This window comes from Salvelinus namaycush, chromosome 31, assembly GCF_016432855.1.
Source record: "Salvelinus namaycush isolate Seneca chromosome 31, SaNama_1.0, whole genome shotgun sequence".
In the NCBI taxonomy this organism is placed as follows: Eukaryota; Metazoa; Chordata; class Actinopteri; order Salmoniformes; family Salmonidae; genus Salvelinus; species Salvelinus namaycush.
In genome coordinates this window covers 14,765,011-14,782,610 of record NC_052337.1, presented here as the reverse complement: position 1 = coordinate 14,782,610, position 17,600 = coordinate 14,765,011, and positions in this window count along the sequence as shown.

Sequence of the window (17,600 nt, the reverse complement as noted above, 5' to 3'; positions counted from 1 at the left end):
CAACTTCATCAGGTAGTCACCTGGAATGCTTTTCCAACAGTCTTGAAGGAGTTCCCACATATGCTGAGCACTTGTTGGCTGCTTTTCCTTCACTCTGCGGTCCAACTCATCCCAAACCATCTCAATTGGGTTGAGGTCGGGTGATTGTGGAGGCCAGGTCATCTGATGCAGCACTCCATCACTCTCCTTCTTGGTCAAATAGCCTTTACACAGCCTGGAGGTATGTTTTGGGTCATTGTCCTGTTGAAAACAAATGATAGTCCCACTAAGCGCAAATCAGATGGGATGGCGTATTGCTGCAGAATGCTGTGGTAGCCATGCTGGTTAAGTGTGCCTTGAATTCTAAATAAATCACTGACAGCGGCACCAGCAAAGGACCCCAACACCATCACACCTCCTCCGTGTTCACCGTGATAACCACACATGCTGAGATCATCCGTTCACCTACGGTTGGAACCAAAAATCTCAAATTTGGACTCATCAAACCAAAGGACAGATTTCCACCGGTCTAATGTTCATTGCTCATGTTTCTTGGCCAAAGCAAGTCTCTTCTTATTATTGTTGTCCTTTAGTAGTGGTTTCCTTGCAGCAATTTAACCATAAAGGCCAGATTCACACAGTCTCGTCTGAACAGCTGATGCTGAGATGTGTCTGTTACTTGAACTCTTTGAAGCATTTATTCCGGCTGCAATCTGAGGTGCAGTTAATTGCCGATTTCTGAGACTGGTAACTCTAACAAATGTATCCTCTGCAGCAGAGGTAACTCTGGATCTTCCTTTCCTGTGGCGGTCCTCATGAGAGCCAGTTTCATCATAGCGCTTGATGGTTCCCAAGCTCCGAGCTCCCGAGTGGCACAGCGGTCTAGGGCACTGCATCTCAGTGCTAGAGACGTCATTACAGACCCTGGTTCGAGTCCAGGCTATATCACAACCGGCCGTGATAGGGCGGTGTACAATTGGCCCAGCATCGTCCGGGTTAGGATTTGGCCTGGGTAGGCCGTCATTGTAAATAAGAATTTGTTCTTGACTGACTTGCCTAGTTAAATAAAGGTTAAATGGTTTTTGCGACTGAACTTGAAGAAACTTACAAAGTTCTTGACATTTTCCGGATTGACTGTCCTTCATGTCTTAAAGTAATGATGGACTGTCATTTCTCTTTGCTTATTTGAGCTGTTCTTGCCATAATATGGATTTGGTCTTTTACCAAATAGGGCTATCTTCAGTATACCACCCCTACCTTGTCACAACACAACTGATTGGCTCAAATGCATTAAGAAGGAAATACATTTCACAAATTAACTTTTAACAAGGCAGACCTGTTAATTGAAATGCATTCCAGGTGACTACCTCATGAAGCTGGTTGAGAGAATACCAAGAGTGTGCAAAGCTGTCATCAAGGCAAACGGTGGCTACTTTGAAGAATCTCAAATATAAAACTTATTTTGATTTGTTTAACACTTTTTTTGGTTACTACATGATTCCATATGTGTTATTTCAAAGTGTTGATGTCTTCACTATTATTCTGCAATGTAGAAAATAGTAAAAATTAAGAAAAAGTCTTGAATGAGTAGGCGTGTCCAAACATTTGACTGGTACTGTATATACTGTGTATATAAATATATATATGAAATGGTGTGTATAGGCAGTATGGACAGTATATGAATAGAAAAGGTATGTACAACAGTAGAATGAGCCTTGACAGGAATACAGTATACATATGAAGTGTGTAAAACATTATGTAAACATTTTTAAAGTGACCAGTGTTCAGTGACTATATACATAGGGCAGCAGTCTCTAAAGTGCAGGGTAGACTACCTGGTGGCTCTCAATGGAGAATCTGTAGAAGTTTGTGAAGGTCTTAAGGGCCAAGACAAATTCCTTCAGCCTCCTGAGGTTGAAGAGGCACTGTTTCACCACGCTGTCTGTGTGAAGGGACCATTTCAGGTTGTCTGGGATGTGCATGCAATTGAACTTGAAGCTTATATGACAGCTGTCTCTCTAACGTCAGACTAACCCTGTTGGCACTGACAGCCCTTCCTCTCAGTCACTGTCTCTCTGTGACAACAGTAGAAAAATCTATAAGCTATTCACCAATCGGAGATTAGTCTGAAATACGCTGATACTTCTGTCTGAGAGAGAGAGAGAGAGAAGTGAGAAGAAAGAGAGAGAGAGAAGTGAGAAGAAAGAGTGAGAGAAGTGAGAAGAGATAGAGAGAGAAGTGAGAATAGATAGAGAGAAGGGGGATAGATTGAGACCGAGTGAGAGAGTCAGAGAGAGAGATAGAGAGGGGGGTTAGATTGAGACCGAGAGACAGAGAGAGAGAGAGAGAGATAGAGAACGAGACAGAAAGACAGAAAGAGAGAGAGAGGGGGGGGGGGTTAGATTGAGACCAAGAGACAGAGAGAGAGAGAGATAGAGAATGAGACAGAAAGAGAGAGAGAGATAGAGAGAGATAGAGAACGAGACAGAAAGAGAGAGAGAGAGAGATAGAGAACGAGACAGAAAGAGAGAGAGAGAGATAGAGAGGGGGGTTAGATAGAGACCGAGAGACAGAGAGAAAGAGAGAGAGATAGAGAACGAGACAGAAAGAGAGAGAGAGAGATAGAGAGGGGGGTTAGATTGAGACCGAGAGACAGAGAGAAAGAGAGAGAGAGAGGGAGATTGAGAGACAGACAAAGAGCGAGAGACAGAACGAGACAGAAAGAGAGGGGAAGGTAGATTGAGACCGAGCGAGAGAGACAGACAGAGAGCGAGAGCGAGAGAGACAGACAGAGAGAGAGAGAGAGAGAGAGAGAGAGAGAGAGAGAGAGAGAGAGAGAGAGAGAGAGAGAGAGAGAGAGAGAGAGAGAGAGAGAGAGAGAGAGAGAGAGAGAGAGAGAGAGAGAGAGAGAGAGAGAGAGAGAGAGAGAGAGAGAGAGAGAGAGAGAGAGAGAGAGAGAGAGAGAGAGAGAGAGAGAGAGAGAAATAAGGACACCATGCAGTGCAGGTTGGTGCTGGGGTGCTGGGTGTCCAGCAGTGAGCCAGGGGCTAGAGTGTGACTGACAGCTGTTTCTGGCTGAGAGAGGGAGTCCCGGGTGCTGCTGACACATTGCAGACAGATCACAGACACACAGAGCAGGCTGACTGGATTGGCTGTCTGGTCTACTGGCTGTCTTGCTGGCTGAGGGGCTGGCTGGTCTACTGTATATCTGTCTGGGTGGCCGACTGGCTGGCTGGCATGTTGGCTGTCTGGCTGGCTGGTCTAATGTTTACTGTATCTGTCTGTGTGGCTGACTGGCTGGCTGCCTGGTTTGCTATCTGGCTGGCTGATCTACTGTACATCTGTGTGGGTGGCCGACTGTCTAGCCGGCCTACTGTAAATCTTCATCATGAATCCACATCAACCTTATGATTGTACAAAACTGTGGAAATGATGTAAACCAAATAATATATATATCTCATATCTGATTTTATATTTAAAAAGTATATTTTCGTTGTGGTTCCTGAGGCAGATTCTTCTTCTTCTGTGTTCCATTTTTTCCACTTGATTTTGTGCATCTGTAATTTCAAATATGGAGTGTTTTTGTTTTAAATTTGGCTGGTTTTAATGGTCCAACCCTATTGTTTGTAATGTCTTGTTAATTGGTGTTGGACCCCAGGAAGATAAGCTAGCGTTATGGCGTTAGCTAATGGGGATCCTAATAAAAATTACAAATCCCTCGTGTATGAAATTATCTTTAGCTAATTAGCTGTGGTGTGTGTTGTGTTTTGGTGTGTGTGTGTGTGTGTGTGTGTGTGTGTGTGCGCAGACCCTCTTAGCTGTGTGTTCACGATATAATCACCTCAGCCCCTTCTCATTGGCTCCTGCCCCCGGGCAGTGAGGCCTGATTGGCTCTTAGCCCCAGGCAGTTTCCTGCTTAACTAGAGCCAATCATGTGTCAAAATGTATGCTGCTACATACTAATGTGTTAGCTAGGGTATGTTCAGAAACAACCCTGGGCCCTGAGTGCTGAACTACAACAGTAGACTAGTGCATATATGAACTCACCACTGAAGTAGGAGTGATACACAGGTGGTCACATCATGTTGACTATGTTACAGTCTATCTGGTCATGCTATTGATGCTCAATACTCCTAGATCACATACTCACATAGCTCCAATACTCTTTAATGTCATGGTGATTGGGCTTTCAGGATAACATATAGGAATCTGAATGTATGAAGAGAGTCTACATGTTCACAGATAGTTATAATGATGAAAAAACGTTACAACCGTAAATCGGTGGTGGAAAAAGTATGCTATGGTCATACTTGAGTAAAACTAAAGATACCTTAATAGAGAATTACTCAAGTAAAAGTGAAAGTCACCAAGTAAAACACTACTTGAGTAAAAGTATGTAAGTATCTGGTTTTAAATGTACTTAAGTACAGTGGTGGAAAAATAACTAATTTGTCATAAGTAAAAGTAAAAAGTTAAAGTAAATGCTATACATCAAATTCATTTTATAAAGCAAACAAGACATCACGGTTTTTTCTTTACTTTTTTTATACAGACAGACATGGGCACACTCCAAAACAGACATTTATAAATGCAGTATTTGTGTATAGTGAGTCTGACAGATCCGAGGCAGTAGGGATGACAATGGGTTATATTGGTAGGTGTGTGAATTGGACCATATTTCTGTCCTGCCTGAGCATTCTAAATGTAAGGGAGTGAACGTTATTTATAATAATAGTTACATGGAGATAATCTGACTTCTGAAATAAAAATGGATGGCCCTCCCTTCAGCAAAATATATTTGACCTAAATCCTCCCTGAACGCTTGAAAAAAAAAGTGACCCTCCCCTATACCCAAAATAAGAATTAAACCATGTGGATAGCAGATAACATGTCTGTCTACCTTTTACCCTCACTTCATGGACAGACCAGAGCCTTAGATATGCAGTTTTAGGTTTTCAGTTTTTGTCTTGTTACATTGCAACGAAGAGGTTTTTATAGCGTATAAGGCTGCGGGCCAGAAGGTTGTGGGTTTGCAGACATCCATTTTACAAGAGTAGAGGTGGAAAGATCTCCTTTATAGTAAAAGCATTGCATGAATCTATCATCGTATTTGCAGGTCCAAGAAAAAAATACCTTTTATAAACAGTTCATGCAATTCTACATAATTTTACATATTAGCAGAATCTTTTTTTAATGCCACACAAATTACCAAAATTATAGGCTAATAATGGACAGAGAGATAGGCCTATGTGTTCATCTGACAGGCTAATAATGGACAGAGAGATAGGCCTATGTGTTCATCTGACAGGCTAACAATGGACAGAGAGATAGGCCTATGTGTGCATCTGACAGGCTAACAATGGACAGAGAGATAGGCCTATGTGTTCATCTGACAGGCTAACAATGGACAGAGAGATAGGCCTATGTGTTCATCTGACAGGCTAACAATGGACAGAGAGATAGGCCTATGTGTTCATCTGACAGGCTAACAATGGACAGAGAGATAGGCCTATGTGTTCATCTGACAGGCTAATAATGGACAGAGAGATAGGCCTATGTGTTCATCTTATCATATTCTCCAATGCCAAATCATGTTAGTCTTGTTTGCAACAAAACTGGCCCTGTATGCAAATAATTAAATCTGAGACTTCATTTGGAATCTGAGAATGGTATTTTCAAAAGTTAGGCCTACCTTTCCACCCGAGTGGAAATCACAATGAGAGAAGGTCTTCAACACAAGTGCTAACCTAAAAGCTGCCTGGGTTTAAACATCTTCTATTGTACAGAAAGTGAATAGCTTAATCAATTGAGTGACAGAATTAGATTACTTCCCAAGCAAAGTACATTTTTTGTCTCCTTGGCTATAGCAGGTTGTAGCTCAGCCTCTGAATGTTAAAGAATTGAAACAATGATATTGCCACGTCTTTCTCGGCTATTTTACAGCTTGTTTCTAGTATCGCAGACCAAATCAAAATCAAATTTATTTATATAGCCCTTCTTACATCAGCTGATATCTCAGTGCTGTACAGAAACCCAGCCTAAAACCCCAAACAGCAAGCAATGCAGGTGTAGAAGCACGGTGGCTAGGAAAAACTCCCTAGAAAGGCCAAAACCTAGGAAGAAACCTAGAGAGGAACCAGGCTATGAGGGGTGGCCAGTCATCTTCTGGAATAGGGTTAGAGGCAGAGAATCCCAGTGGAGAGAGGGGAACCGGCCAGGCAAAGACAGCAAGGGCGGTTCGTTGCTCCAGAGCCTTTCCGTCCACCTTCACACTCCTGGGCCAGACCACACTCAATCATATGACCCACTGAAGAGATGAGTCTTCAGTAAAGACGTAAAGGTTGAGACCGAGTCTGCGTCTCTCACATGGGTAGGCAGACCATTCCATAAAAATGGAGCTCTATAGGAGAAAGCCCTGCCTCCAGCTGTTTGCTTAGAAATTCTAGGGACAATTAGGAGGCCTGCGTCTTGTGACCGTAGCATACGTGTAGGTATGTACAGCAGGACCAAATCGGAAAGATAGGTAGGAGCAAGCCCATGTAATGCTTTTTAGGTTAGCCAAAGCATTACAAAGCGTTGTTATAGATTACTTTATATAATCGGATCAGTTTATATAAACTAACTATGTCATACCCTCTCATACCCCCCCCCAATTCCAGTCTTGGTTCTAACTTAACAGCTCTTCTGTCACGATCGTCGTCAGGGTGGAAATAACCGGACCAAGGTGCAGCGTGGTGAGCGTACATTTCTCTTTATTATGAATGTCGCCAACAAAACAAGAAACAACAGAAACGAACGTGAAGCTGACTAGGGCTATACAGGCCACTAACACAGACAACTACCCACAACTAAGGTGGCAAAACAGGCTGCCTAAGTATGATTCCCAATCAGAGACAACGATAGACAGCTGTCCCTGATTGAGAATCATACCCGGCCAAAACATAGAAACAGAAAACATAGAAATAAAGAAACTAGAATGCCCACCCTAGTCACACCCTGGCCTAACCAAAATAGAGAATAAAAGCCTCTCTATGGCCAGGGCGTGACAGTACCCACCCCAAAGGTGCCTGACTCTATAGGGGAGGGTCCGGGTGGGCATCTAATTCGGTTGCGGCTCCGGTGCGGGACGCAGACCCCGCTCCACCTCTGGCTCCCCCCACTTTGGTGGCGCCTCTGGACTGGGGACCCTCGCTGCAGGCCCCGGACTGGGGACCCTCGCTGCAGGCCCCGGACTGGGGACCCTCGCTGGAGGCTCCGGACTGGGGACCGTCGCTGGAGGCTCCGGACTGGGGACCGTCGCTGGAGGCTCCGGACTGGAGGCCGTCGCTGGAGGCTCCGGACTGGAGGCCGTCGCTGGAGGCTCTGGACTGGAGACCGGCGCTGCAGGCTCCGGACCGCGGATCAATACTGGAGGCTTTGTGCCATGGATCCTTATTGCAGGCTCCGGGCCATGGACCATCACTGGAGGCTTCGTGCCATGGATCATCACTGGAGGCTTCGTGCCATGGATCATCACTGGAGGCTTCCTGCCATGGATCATCACTGGAGGCTTCGTGCCATGGTTCATCAATGGAGGCTTCGTGCCATGGATCATCACTGGAGGCTTCGTGCCATGGATCATCACTGGCGGCTTCGTCCCATGGATCATCACTGGAGTGAGGAGATGTCTGGACAGCCTGGTGCGTGGAGCTGCCACAGGGCTTACCAGGCTGGGGAGACATACAGGAGGCCTGGTTCTGGGAGCAGGCACAGGACTCACCAGGCTGGGGAGACATACTGGAGGCCTGATTCTTGGAGCAGGCACCGGATACACTGGGCCGTGGAGGCGCACTGGAGGTCTCGAGCGTAGAGCCTGCACAACCCGTCCTGGCTGGATGGTTACCTTCGTCCGGCAAAGGCAGGGAGCTGGAACAGGACGCACTGGGCTGTGCAGACGCACCGGAGACACAGTGCGCAGAGCCGGCGCAGGATCTCCTGGGCTGTAGAGACGCACTGGCGGCCAGATGTGCTGAGCCGGCACCATCCGTCCTGGCTGGATGCCCACTCTAGCCCGGCCGATGCGGGGAGCTGGAATGTAGCGCACTGGAGACACCGTGCGCTCCACCGCATAACACGGTGCCTGACCAGTACCACGCTCCTTACGGTAAGCACGAGGAGTTGGCTCAGGTCTGAATCCTGACTCTGCCACACTCCCCGTGTGTCCCCCCCAAACAAAATTTGGGAGTGGCCTCCCGGTCTTTCGTGCCAGCCGTGACCCTGTGTAATTCTGGGCCCTTTTTCTCGCTGCCTTCGCTTTCCTCGCTGCTTCCACCTGCTCCCAGGGCAGGCGATCCTTTCCCGCCAGGATCTCCTCCCACGTCCAGGATCCTTTCCCATTCAGGATCCTTTCCCATTCAGGATGTCCTCCCATGTCCATTCCTCCTTACCACGCTGCTTGGTCCGTTTGTGGTGGGTAGTTCTGTCACGATCGTCGTCAGGGTGGAAATAACCGGACCAAGGTGCAGCGTGGTGAGCGTACATTTCCCTTTAATATGAATGACGCCAACAAAACAAGAAACAACAGAAACGAACGTGAAGCTGACTAGGGCTATACAGGCCACTAACACAGACAACTACCCACAACTAAGGTGGCAAAACAGGCTGCCTAAATAAAGAAACTAGAATGCCCACCCTAGTCACACCCTGGCCTAACCAAAATAGAGAATAAAAGCCTCTCTATGGCCAGGGCGTGACACCTTCAATGACATGAAGGTTGGCTGTTTTTAAAGAGTGCATGGTGGGTGGAGGAATTGACCGACAAAATCTATGGATATAGCAGCCTATAGCCTAATTTCATCTGTCAAACCGATAGGCCTACCTATTATTTCTTAAATTAGAAGAAAATGGCTCCAACACAAAGCCCTCTTGTTGTTAGTAAATTCCAATTAAAATGAAGATCGTTGAAATTAATTATTCCTACTCTAATTTGCCTACTTTCAGCACCATGAGCTGTCCATTTCCGATTGATTGTGACGCGACTGCTGCTTCAAGTTTCAGCACCACAAAGTACATTTCTAAAAACTGGCTTATTGTGAGGTCAATAACTGTGATAAATACATCATGGGCAAGAAACAAATTGTTTTTAATCAAATCTATTATAGTAGTAGCAAGCTATCAAAGTTGACCGGTCCTGCGCCTTCTCCTCAAACTGAACAGAACATAAGCTATAGGCTATTTGGAAGAAGCCTTTGACTCTCCTAAACTGACAGCGTAGTCATACACAGCACAGCCATTAGTTAGGCTGCACACTAAAAAATGTTGGATCAGCAAGAGCAGAGCATTGTTGGAATATCCATTGCAGTGTGTAATGCAGCCTAGTTGTATTTACACCGTCTCAGCAGCTATCTTATAAATATAACTGTGCTCTGTGCTTCCCCGAGCATGCACTTCGTAGCCTAAAGCCTATAGGCTGTGGATCATTTAATAGAGACTGCACTAAATAGCCTTCAGACGCACTTGATATTGCACGCCCAGCGGAGAATCAGAGATGAGGGGCGGCATCGGGCACACATCTATATATAGCCTAATAAGCAACTCATTCTAAAACTGAAAAATATAGAAATTTCATAAATTACAAATGACATTACCCTCCCATTCGCTGTGCTTGCAGGCTTTACTCAGGCTTACTGTCTTCTGACAAATGACTGTACAGCTGTAAAAATAATTACCTAAATACTACCTAGAAATACTGTGGTGAGAAATATGGTACTGAGAAACGGCACATGCTTAAATTGAAGTGCTGGGAATGCCCCGGCATCATAGTTGTTGTTTATGTTCATATGTCTAAATAAGATATCCGGAATTGAAATTCATTGTTCAGAATAGATATCATTATAGTGTATGTACTTCCAACAACCTTCACAGAGTAAACACTACACACGGGCAAACACACACACACACATACAGGAGATAGGACTGCTCTCACCAGCTGTTCAACTCCCATGAGAGGGTGTTTAGTGACCCAAAACATCACAGCAACTCGACATGACAAATTTGATTCGACATCTCTGGATGATTTCCTTGCCAGGAAGATACTGTTTAAACCCTAAACTCCAAGGGCTAAACACAAACACACACACACACAGTAACAATCTGACACTGACACAGTCACACACTGACACACAGTCACAATCTGACACACAGTCACACACTGACACACAGTCACACACAGTCACAATCTGACACACAGTCACACACTGACACACAGTCACAATCTGACACACAGTCACACACAGTCACAATCTGACACACAGTCACAATCTGACACACTGACACACAGTCACAATCTGACACACAGTCACAAACTGACACACAGTCTCACACACTGACACACAGTCACACACAGTCACAATCTGACACACATTCACACACTGACACACAGTCACACATAGTCACACACTGACAGACAGTCACAATCTGGCACACAGTCACACACTGACACACAGTCACACACTGACACACAGTCACATAGTCACACTGACACACATGCAGCCATTTTACAGCTAGGTGATGACAGAATCAGGGTTTATGTCTGTTTTTGTTTCCATTTATTTGTATTCATGTGAAAAGAAGAGGTGCAAACTAGCAGTGTGACTGTGATGTTACATGTATTTCTGTCTGTGATGTGACGTTCCTTTCTGTTGCCTTGGTGCCCCATGATACCTCACTCTGTGCTGTTGTAGAGGAGTGTTTAGTAGGCTGATGCATGTTGCTGGCCAATTTCCTCCCCTTTCCTCTTTCATCTCCTCCCCTCTCCTCTCTCATCTCCTATCCTCTCCTCCTCTCTCCTCTCTCATCTCCTATCCTCTCCTATCCTCTCCTCTTTCATCTCGTGCACACACACACACACACACACACACACACAAAACATAGACAACAGGTGGTTAGGGCTGTATGAGTGATAACATACAAAATCATCAACTAATGTGTGTTTGAACACTTATCATCATGCATTTATGAATGTTGTGTGTGTGTGTGTGTGTGTGTGTGTGTGTGTGTGTGTGTGTGTGTGTGTGTGTGTGTGTGTGTGTGTGTGTGTGTGTGTGTGTGTGTGTGTGTGTGTGTGTGTGTGTGTGTGTGTGTGTGTGTGTGTGTGTAATCACCACCCTAAGTGTGTTTGACCCCACTAATGATCACACACTATATATACAGGGACCCTCACATAGATTACAGGTAAAACAAACACAGACATCTAATGACCCTGCAGTGTGCTGGACATGACTACAAGACATCTGGAAAATGGATCTGGTCTGTGTGTGGAGGTGGTGGGGGGGGGTGCTTTTCAGTGTGTCTGTACCGCAGCTTTAAGGGCTGTTTTTTTTCATGTTGAAATGCACTTTAAACAAAAACGGTGATTTGTGATTCAACTGATTGTTGAACTGAATGATAATTTCTCTCATTCTGGAAATGTTTTCTTTGAGAACTATTTCTGTCTTCTCCGGAATATGATTGTTCAGAATGGTCTCTGGATTCCAGGGTAACCGTTACCGGAGCTCGTTAGCGATGTTGTGAGGTGATTCATGTCTCTGACCCGATGGCCAATCAGTGGATAGTACAACCTGTAAGCATCGCCCTCTCGAACTTCTCTAACGAGTCCAGACGTTCTATTTTTTTAACCTTTTTCTCTTTTTTCTGTCTCTTCTTCTGTTCTCTGATCTGTGTAGCAAGCCTCAAGCAGATGTAGCCTATGACCTCTTCATTGATTCCTACTATAATTTCCATATTGATATTTCTGTGGCAGTAATGTTCTGTAAATGTGTTTGAATACAAGAGTCCAACCTGTATCTCTGTGGTTGTCTGTTCTTTCTAGGACTAATAGATCAACATGAGTCAAGAGAAACTTGAGCTCTCCTCTCTCATCTTCTATCCTCTCCTCCCTTCTCCTCTTTCATCTCCTCCCCTCTCCTCTCTCATCTCCTATCCTCTCCTCTCTCATCTCCTATCCTCTCCTCCCCTCTCCTCTCTCATCTCCTATCCTCTCCTATCCTCTCCTCCCCTCTCCTCTTTCATCTCCTCCCCTCTCCTCTCTCATCTCCTATCCTCCCCTCTCCTCTCTCATCTCCTATCCTCCCCTCTCCTCTCTCATCTCCTATCATCTCCTATCCTCTCCTCCCTTCTCCTCTTTCATCTCCTCCCCTCTCCTCTCTCATCTCCTATCCTCTCCTCTCTCATCTCCTATCCTCTCCTCCCCTCTCCTCTCTCATCTCCTATCCTCTCCTATCCTCTCCTCCCCTCTCCTCTTTCATCTCCTCCCCTCTCCTCTCTCATCTCCTATCCTCCCCTCTCCTCTCTCATCTCCTATCATCTCCTATCCTCTCCTCTCCTATCCTCTCCTCCCCTTTCCTCTTTCATCTCCTCCCCTCTCCTCTCTCATCTCCTATCCTCTCCTCCTCTCTCCTCTCTCATCTCCTATCCTCTCCTATCCTCTCCTCTTTCATCTCCTATCCTCTCCTCTCTCATTTCCTATCCTTTCCTCCCCTCTCCCCTCTCCTCTCTCATCTACTATCCTCTCCTCTCTCCTCCCCTCCCCTCTCTCATCTCCTATCCACTGCTCCCCTCTCCTCTCGCCTCGCCTCTGCTCTCCTCTCTCCTCATCTCCTATCCTATTCTCTCCTCCCCTCGCCCCTCTCCCCTCCCCTCTACTCTCTCATCTCCTATCCTCCCCTCTCCCCTCCCCTCTACTCTCTCATCTCCTATCCTATCCTCTGCTCTCCTCTCCTCTCTCCTCATCTCCTATTCTCTCCTCCCCTCACTCCTCTCCCCTCCTCTCTCCTCTTCCCATCTCCTCTCTGTCTCTGTTGCTTTGTTTTGCTGTAATGTCACATAAGGTAGGAGGAGGATGAGAGAGGGATGAAGTGATGGAGAGAGGAGTCAGGGCTTAGAGAAACAGGATCATCATGTCTGAGAGATTGTTGCCACCTGCTAGTTTTTGTTCCCTCTCTTATGTAATTATTGTGTGTGTGTGTGTGTGTGTGTGTGTGTGTGTGTGTGTGTGTGTGTGTGTGTGTGTGTGTGTGTGTGTGTGTGTGTGTGTGTGTGTGTGTGTGTGTGTGTGTGTGTGTGTGTGCGCGTAAGTGTGCGTAAGTGTGCGTAAGTGTGCGTAAGTGTGCGTGTCTATGCATGTGTGTATGTGTGAGAGAGAGTAAATGTGTTTGTGTGTGTGTTAGGGTGTTACTCTGTCCTCTTTGTGTGTTCTGTCCCTGATATTTTTATACATTTCAGTGGTCCTTTCCTCACGTGTGGTGAGAGAGAGAGAAACCTAACCTCCATCTCCCCCTCCCCTTCTCTTTACTCCCTCTCTCCCTCCCCTTCTCTTTACTCCCTCTCTCCCTCCCCTTCTCTTTACTCCCTCTCTCCCTCCCCTCCTCTTTACTCCCTCTCTCCCTCCCCTCCTCTTTACTCCCTCTCCCCCTCCCCTCCTCTTTACTCCCTCTCCCCCTCCCCTTCTCTTTACTCCCTTTCTCCCTCCCCTCCTCTTTACTCCCTCTCTCCCTCCCCTCCTCTTTACTCCCTCTCTCCCTCCCCTCCTCTTTACTCCCTCTCCCCCTCCCCTCCTCTTTACTCCCTCTCCCCCTCCCCTCCTCTTTACTCCCTCTCCCCCTCCCCTTCTCTTTACTCCCTTTCTCCCTCCCCTCCTCTTTACTCCATCTCTCCCTCCCCTCCTCTTTACTCCCTCTCTCCCTCCCCTTCTCTTTACTCCCTCTCTCCCTCCCCTCCTCTTTACTCCCTCTCCCCTTCCCCTTCTCTTTACTCCCTTTCTCCCTCCCCTCCTCTTTACTCCCTCTCTCCCTCCCCTTCTCTTTACTCCCTTTCTCCCTCCCCTCCTCTTTACTCCCTCTCTCCCTCCCCTTCTCTTTACTCCCTTTCTCCCTCCCCTTCTCTTTACTCCCTCTCTCCCTCCCCTCCTCTTTACTCCCTCTCCCCCCCTCCCCTTCTCTTTACTCCCTTTCTCCCTCCCCTCCTCTTTACTCCCTCTCTCCCTCCCCTCCTCTTTACTCCCTCTCCCCCTCCCCTCCTCTTTACTCCCTCTCCCCCTCCCCTCCTCTTTACTCCCTCTCTCCCTCCCCTCCTCTTTACTCCCTCTCTCCCTCCCCTTCTCTTTACTCCCTCTCTCCCTCCCCTCCTCTTTACTCCCTCTCTCCCTCCCCTTCTCTTTACTCCCTTTCTCCCTCCCCTCCTCTTTACTCCATCTCTCCCTCCCCTCCTCTTTTCTCCCTCTCTCCCTCCCCTTCTCTTTACTCCCTCTCTCCCTCCCCTCCTCTTTACTCCCTTTCTCCCTCCCCTCCTCTTTACTCCCTCTCCCCCTCCCCTCCTCTTTACTCCCTCTCCCCCTCCCCTCATCTTTACTCCCTCTCCCCCTGCCCCTACCCTCCCCTCCTCTTTACTCCCTCTCCCCCTCCCCTTATCCTCCCCTCCTCTTTGCTCCCTCTCCCCCTCCCCTTACCCTCCCCTCCTCTTTACTCCCTCTCACCTCCCCTTATCCTCTCCTCCTCTTTGCTCCCTCTCCCCCTCCCATTACCCTACCCTCCTCTTTACTCCCTCTCCCCATCCCCTCCTCTTTACTCCCTCTCCCCCTCCCATCCTCTTTCCTCCCTCTCTCCCTCCCCTCCTCTTTACTCCCTCTCACACTCCCCTTATCCTCCCCTCCTCTTTGCTCCCCCTCCCCTTACCCTCCCCTCCTCTTTAACCCCTCTCCCCCTCCCCTCCTCTTTACTCCCTCTCCCCCTACCCTCCCCTCCTCTTTACTCCCTCTCCCCCTCCCCTTATCCTCCCCTCCTCTTTGCTCCCTCTCCCCCTCCCCTTACCCTCCCCTCCTCTTTACTCCCTCTCCACCTCCCCTCCTCTTTACGCCCTCTCCCCCTCCCCTTATCCTCCCCTCCTCTATACTCCCTCTCCTCCTCCCCTTATCCTCCCCTCCTCTTTACTCCCTCTCCCCTTATCCTCCCATCCTCTTTGCGCCCTCTCCCCCTCCCCTTATCCTCCCATCCTCTTTGCTCCCTCTCCCCCTCCCCTTATCCTCCCATCCTCTTTGCTTTCTCATTCCCCTCCCCTTATCCTCCCATCCTCTTTGCTCCCTCTTCCCCTCCCCTTATCCTCCCATCCTCTTTGCGCCCTCTCCCCCTCCCCTTATCCTCCCATCCTCTTTGCTCCCTCTCCCCCTCCCCTTATCCTCCCATCTTCTTTGCTTTCTCATTCCCCTCCCCTTATCCTCCCATCCTCTTTGCTCCCTCTTCCCCTCCCCTTCCCCTCCCCTCCTCTTTGCTTTCTCATTCCCCTCCCCTTCCCCTCCCCTCCTCTTTGCTTTCTCATTCCCCTGGCCCCACACTCTGCTCTCTCCTCATTTATCTCTTGATAACTCATCCATTATTCATTATTTTATTTTCCTTCCAAATAAAGACAGAAAACATCAGAGACGTGCCAGATTAGTACTTTATTTGTACTCTCTATTTATATTCTCTCGCTCCATAAATACCATAGCAACACCATGGGGGAGACACACACCTACACTCTCACTATTATACACACCACAGTTGGCTGGTAGAACCTTAATTGGGGATGATGGGGTCGTAGTAATGGCTGGAACGGAATTAATGGAATGGTATCAAACACATGGTTTGATATCATTCCATTCACGCCATACCAGCCATTATTATGAGCCATCATCCTTTCAGCCTCCTGTGATGCACACACATACCCCCCCCCCCCCCCCCCCCCCCCCACACACACACTCACACGCCCACACACACACCCTTACACCCCCCCCCCCCCCCCCCCCCCCCAACACACACACACACACACACACACAAAACAATGTGCACAAGCAGACACAGGCATGCCCACACACTCACACACGCTGCCAGGTGAAAGTGTATATGCCAACCACTGGTATCACATATCTTTTATAACTTTCTCTCTCTGTCTGTGCTCTGTGTGTTGGTGACTGGGGATCTGGGCAGGAGACATTCACACAGTCACGCACACAATGCCACAGCAAAGATAACTGCACACAATGCCACAGCAAAGATAACTGCATAGCAACTGTGTTAACACAATACAGATACACACACACACATACACACTAACACTCGAACTGTCCCTACACTACGGTGGCCCTCGACTGATATGTGTATTAATATCTGTCCCTTTGGGCTCAATGAGCTGAGAGCAAACATACCATATAGAAGATAAAGAAAGCAGGTTTCCTATCTCTCTTCCTCATAGAAGAATCGAGACAGCCATAGTAAGTATACAGGTAACTGCCAAAATAATGGAAACACGAGTAAATGATGGATACAAAGTATTTTGAAAGCAGGTTATTCCACACAGGTGTGGTTCCTGAGTTAATTAAGCAATTAACATCCCATCATGCTTAGGGTCATGTATAAAAATGCTGGCCAGGTCATTATTTTGGCTACCATGGCTATGCCCCCATAGGGCTCGAGTGGTCACTGAATGGTTTGATGAGCATGAAAATTATGTTAGCCATATGCATTGGCTGTCTCAGTCACCAGATCTCAACCCAATTGAACACTTATGGGAGATTCTGGAGCGGCGACTGAGACAGCATTTTCCATCAACAAAACATCAAATGATGGAATTTCTTGTGGAAGAATGGTGTCGCATACCTCCAAGTTCCACAGAATCTATGCCAAGATGCATTGAATCTGTTCTGGATCGTGGTGGCCCAACGCCCTGTTGAGATGTTTTATGTTGGTGTTTCCTTTATTTTCGCAGTTATCTGTAGCTTACTCCTGCTCCTATACTCCTCATGGTTCCTCCTGCTCCTCTGGTGGTGCAACAGAGACATCTAGTGGCCAGAGAAGGTTACTGCATGTCTTTTTTACTCCTCACCTGTCAGTCATATGGACACCTCCATTCAGACTGATGCTCCATAACTTCCTCTGGTCTCCTGAGATTGAATCATTCAAGACAAGAAATTCCCACTGACTCCTTACTAAGTTTATTTTCTTTATTGCAATAATAGCCATCTCAGGTGGTGGTTGTCATTGGGAGTGTGATTGTTAATGTGGGAGTAAATTCACAATGTGTCATTCAAATCACTCATTATTAAAGGGTTTCTTTGAACTAATAAACTATGCATGACAACGTAAATAAATGAATTACTAATAAATCCTTCACTGTAGAGATACTTATATTTCAAGTTTCAACATGTAACATAACCACTTATACAAATAGAAAAAATGACACTGCTGAAATAGTAAGACGACCACTTTTGATCTCACATTGTGAATGATTGTATTTGTCACATGCACCGAATACAACAGGTGTAGACCTTACAGTGAAATGCTTACTTACAGGCCCTTAACCAACAACGCAGTTTTAAGAAAAATAAGTGTTAAGTAAAAAATAGATAAGTAAAAATAAAAAAAATAAAAAATAGTTAAAGAGCAGCAGCAAAATAACAGTAGCAAGGCTATATACAGGTAGTTACTCTATCCTTTCCATCATCTCTCTATCCTTCTTCTTCATGTCTATCCTTCTCCTCCATCTGTCTATTCTTCCTCTCCATCTTTGTCTTAGAGATCATGATGTTCCTCTGTAACTCAGGCAGAACTATCTTC